This window comes from Asparagus officinalis, chromosome 2 (assembly GCF_001876935.1).
Source record: "Asparagus officinalis chromosome 2, Aspof.V1, whole genome shotgun sequence".
Classification (NCBI taxonomy): Eukaryota; Viridiplantae; Streptophyta; class Magnoliopsida; order Asparagales; family Asparagaceae; genus Asparagus; species Asparagus officinalis.
Window position 1 is genome coordinate 74,036,891 of NC_033795.1, and position 5,241 is coordinate 74,042,131.

The window sequence follows — 5,241 nt, forward strand, 5'->3', positions numbered from 1 at the left end:
CCGATTTAAAGATCTTTTAATCCAATGTCCTCATCACGGTCTAGAAAAATGGCGATTGTGCCAAGTCATATATGAAGGATTGGACTATTCTTCAAAAACATCTTTAGAATCGATGTGTCAGGGAGATTTTATGAGAAAAAACGCCGATGAAGCTTGGGAATTCCTAGAGAGTCTATCCGAGAAAACAATGCAGTGGGAAAACTGTGATGACAGGGTTTCATCTGTTTCCCAATCTAAGTCTAGTGGTCTTTCCCTGGAGTCAAACATTGCATCTGAAGCGAAGATGGCGACGATTCTGCGGAGGTTAGAAGCCTTAGAAGTTAAGGAACGAGCTCCGGCTCAAATCAATCATATTTCTGCCCCGGGATGTCATAACTGTCAGTCTCCTACCCACGTTTCAGAGGAATGTCCTCTTCTAGGAAACAACCATGCTTTAGAACAGATGAACGCTGCATTCCAGCGCCCTAGAAATGATCCATTTTCTCCAACCTACAATCCAGGTTGGAGAAATCATCCCAATTTTGCTTGGAACCAAGGAAATTCTCATGGAAACCAAAACTTTATTCCCGCGTCAAACCAACAATTCCCTAGGGGAAACACTGTCCCATTCAACGCACCGAACAATTTTTCTAACCCACCTTTTCCAAACCAACATCCTCATCCTCACCAGCCTACAAATCAATCAAATTCCGATCATGACAAACGTTTGAGTGTCTTAGAAAAGGGTTTAGAAGCTATGATCAAAGCTTCTACACAAACTACCAACATGTTGACCCAATCATCCACCACTCTAAATTCATTCATGCAAACCACCGGCCAAGTGCTCAACTCGAACACACAAGCCATAGCCCGGTTAGAAACCCAACTTGGGCAATTAGCCGCTGCCGTGAGTGAGAGAGAAAAAGGAAAATTTCCAAGTCAACCTGTTGCAAACCCTAAAGACACTGGATCCAGTTCCAACAACCCAGCTCAACTGAATGCAATTCACACTCTGAGATCAGGAAAACAAATAGACAATCAGGTTAGAATGCCACCGGATCAAACCCCTTCTCCCATTCAAAACACTCCTTCCGATGAAGCAATTCCTTCCGATGACCAAAATGCTGAACTTGAGATTGAGCCTGATCTAGATAGGTATAGGCCCGTTGCCCCCTTTCCAGATAGACTCAAACCTAGGAAAAACTCCCCGCAGGTTGAGAAAATCCTAGAAACGTTTAAACAGGTCAAGATCAACATCCCTCTCCTAGATGCAATCGAACAAATTCCCTCTTATGCAAAGTTCTTGAAGGACTTATGCACTAAGAAAAGAACCACCAATGTCCCCAAGAAAGTCTTCTTAGCTGCCAACCTCAGTGAAATCTTTTCGAAACCAATGCCATTGAAATACAAGGACCCTGGTTGTCCCACAATTCCATGCGTCATAGGTAACACTCACATTGATAAGGCACTTCTAGACTTGGGAGCCAGCGTCAACCTCCTTCCTTATTCAGTCTATCAACAGCTAGGTGTAGGAGAACTTAAACCGACAAGATGCACTCTACAGTTAGCTGATAGATCTGTAAAAATTCCCAAAGGAGAGGTAGAGGATGTTCTGATCAAAGTTGGAGAGTTCATTTTCCCTGTTGATTTTATTGTCTTGGAAACGCAGCCCGTTTCCAATCTCAAAAGTCAAATCCCCGTCATTCTAGGAAGACCGTTCTTAGCCACCTCAAATGCTTTGATAAACTGTAGAACCGGTCAGATGAAACTATCTTTTGGGAATATGACTGTTGACCTCAATATCTTCAACTTAGGGAGACAGCCTAGTGATCCATCTGATGAACCCATGGAAGTGAATTTCATTCAAGGAATATCCAGTGAACAACAAGAGGGAGAGTGTGAGTCTGATTCAAATGCATCTGATTTAATGATTGAGGAGCTTTCTGATGACGAACTTGAGATAGAACCGCTGGTCAATCATGTTTTTGCTGTTGGCTGGCAACGAGAACCTTTAGAGATAGAACCCCGAGTCCAGCTTCGCCCATCTGTGGAGGAACCCCCTAAGTTAGAGCTCAAACCTCTACCCGAAAATCTAGAGTATGCCTACTTAGGGGAGAACGAGTCTTTACCAGTTATCATTTCTTCTGAGTTGACTACCGGTCAAAAGGAAGCTCTCTTAGCTGTTTTAAGAGAGAATAGGGAAGCCATTGGATGGACCATGGCTGATATCAAAGGGATTAGTCCAACCATTGTTCAACACCGAATCCATTTGATAGATGATGCCAAACCTACTAGAGATGCTCAACGTAGGTTAAACCCAGTGATGAAAGAAGCCGTTAGGAAAGACATTCTGAAATGTCTCGATCATGGGATCATTTATCCCATTTCTGATAGTTCATGGGTGAGTCCAGTCCAAGTTGTTCCAAAGAAATCTGGGATCACCGTGATCCAAAATGAGGCTAATGAGCTGATTCCCACTCGGATCCAAACTGGATGGCGAGTCTGTATTGACTACCGAAAGCTCAACTTAGCCACTAGGAAAGATCACTTCCCTCTTCCTTTCATTGACCAAATGTTAGAGCGTTTAGCAGGACACGAGTTCTACTGTTTCCTGGATGGATATTCAGGTTACAATCAAATCCCTATCGCTCCAGAAGATCAGGAGAAAACCACCTTCACTTGCCCGTATGGAACATTCGCATACCGACGCATGCCTTTTGGCCTGTGCAATGCACCGGCCACATTCCAACGTTGCATGATCAGTATTTTTTCCGACATGGTAGAGCGATTTCTCGAAATTTTCATGGATGACTTTTCCATTTTTGGTGACACATTTTCCCAATGTTTGCATCATCTTAAACTGGTCCTAGAACGGTGTAGGGAGAAAAATCTGACTCTCAATTGGGAGAAATGTCATTTCATGGTCAAACAAGGCATTGTCTTAGGACATGTAGTTTCCAATAGGGGAATCGAAGTGGACAAAGCTAAGGTAGATCTCATTTCCAATCTCCCTCCTCCCAAAACTGTCAAAGATGTCAGATCGTTTCTTGGTCATGCTGGTTTTTACCGACGTTTCATCAAGGATTTCAGCAAAATTGCTAGACCCTTGACCAATCTCTTAGCCAAGGATACATCATTTGTCTTCTCTCCCGACTGCCTCAAAGCTTTTGAATATCTGAAAAAGGAGCTAACCACAGCTCCTATCATTCATGCACCGGACTGGACCTTACCATTCGAACTGATGTGTGATGCATCTGATTCTGCGATTGGAGCTGTTTTAGGACAACGGTTTGATGGAAAACCGCATGTGATCTACTACGCCAGTAGGACTCTGAATGATGCCCAGCAAAACTACTCTGTCACAGAGAAAGAGTTTTTAGCTGTAGTCTTTGCCTTAGAAAAATTCAGGTCCTACCTCATCGGTTCCTTAACCAAAGTTTTCACTGATCATGCCGCACTAAAGTATCTTTTGACCAAAAAGGATGCTAAAGCACGGCTCATTAGATGGATTCTCCTTCTTCAAGAGTTTGACATTCAAATTCTTGACAGAAGGGGAACAGAGAACCCCGTAGCAGATCACCTCTCTCGACTCCCAAATGCACCAACATCAACCGTTCCAATCAATGAACATTTTCCAGATGAACAACTCCTAGAAATCCAATCTGTTCCCTGGTTCGCCGACATTGTGAACTACATAGTCATGAACCAGATCCCTTCTCATTGGTCCAAACAGGATAGATCCCGTTTTCTCTCCCAAGTAAAATACTTTTACTGGGATGATCCATATCTGTTCAAATACTGTCCTGATCAGATCTTTAGGAGGTGTGTTCCCACTGAAGAAACTAGGAGTGTTATATCCTTTTGTCATAAGGAAGCCTGTGGGGGCCACTTTGGCCCGAGAAAAACAGCTGAAAAAGTTCTCCAATCTGGGCTGTATTGGCCCACTCTCTTTAAGGATTCATTCGAGTTTTGCAAAACCTGTAACCGCTGTCAGCTTTTAGGGAAGGTCACTAGGAGAAATATGATGCCTTTACAACCCATCTTATCTGTTGAACTTTTTGATCTGTGGGGTATCGATTTCATGGGACCATTTCCAAATTCCTTTGGAAATGTCTACATTCTAGTAGCCGTTGAATACATGTCAAAATGGGTTGAGGCGGTAGCTTGCAAAACTAATGACAACAAGGTCGTTGTCAAGTTTTTGAAAGAGAACATTTTTGCCCGGTTTGGAGTACCTCGAGCGATCATCAGTGATAACGGTACACATTTCTGTAACCGTTCTTTCGAGGCTTTGATGAGGAAATATTCAATCACACACAAATTGTCAACTCCTTATCACCCCCAAACCAGTGGACAAGTAGAGGTCACAAACAGGCAGATCAAACAAATCTTAGAAAAAACAGTTAATCATAACAGAAAAGATTGGTCTGTAAAATTGTGTGATGCTCTGTGGGCATATAGAACAGCTTTTAAGGCCAATTTAGGGATGTCACCATACAGACTGGTATTCGGGAAAGCTTGTCACCTACCAGTAGAATTGGAACATTGAGCAATGTGGGCAATAAAACAGTTAAATTTTGACTCAGACTCGGCAGGTAAAAACAGATTGCTCCAAATAAATGAGTTGGAAGAAATTCGGAATGATGCATACATAAACTCAAAAATTTACAAAGAGAAAACAAAAATTTTTCATGACAAATCAATTTTGCGAAAAAATTTCTCTCCAGGACAGAAAGTTTTATTGTACAATTCAAAATTGCATCTTTTTCCGGGAAAATTAAGATCAAGATGGACTGGTCCATTTTTTGTTAAACAAGTTTTTCCACATGGAGCTGTCGAGATAGAAAATCCTAAAAATGGTAATATTTTTAAAATAAATGGTCAACGTCTGAAACCATTTTTAGAATTTTCTACGCTCGGAGAGGAAGAGGTGTTGGTTCTTCATGAACCTCATTATCTATAAAAAAAAAAATTGAATAAGTAACAAAAAATAAAAAAATAAAAATAAAAAAATAAAAAATTACTTACAATTTTTTTCTTATTTGATTTCTTCATCCTCATACTAACAGTAATTGCAGATCCTTATCATCATTGTCAACCGAACAACTGTAAGTTCTTCAATTTTAACTGCTTTACTTTGTGCTTCAGCGAATTTGCATTGAGGACAATGCAAAATTTAGGTGTGGGGGTGAGAAATACATATTTTCCTCTTTATTTTACCTTTTTAGTTATATTTTTCTTTCTTTTTGTTAAAAAAAAAAT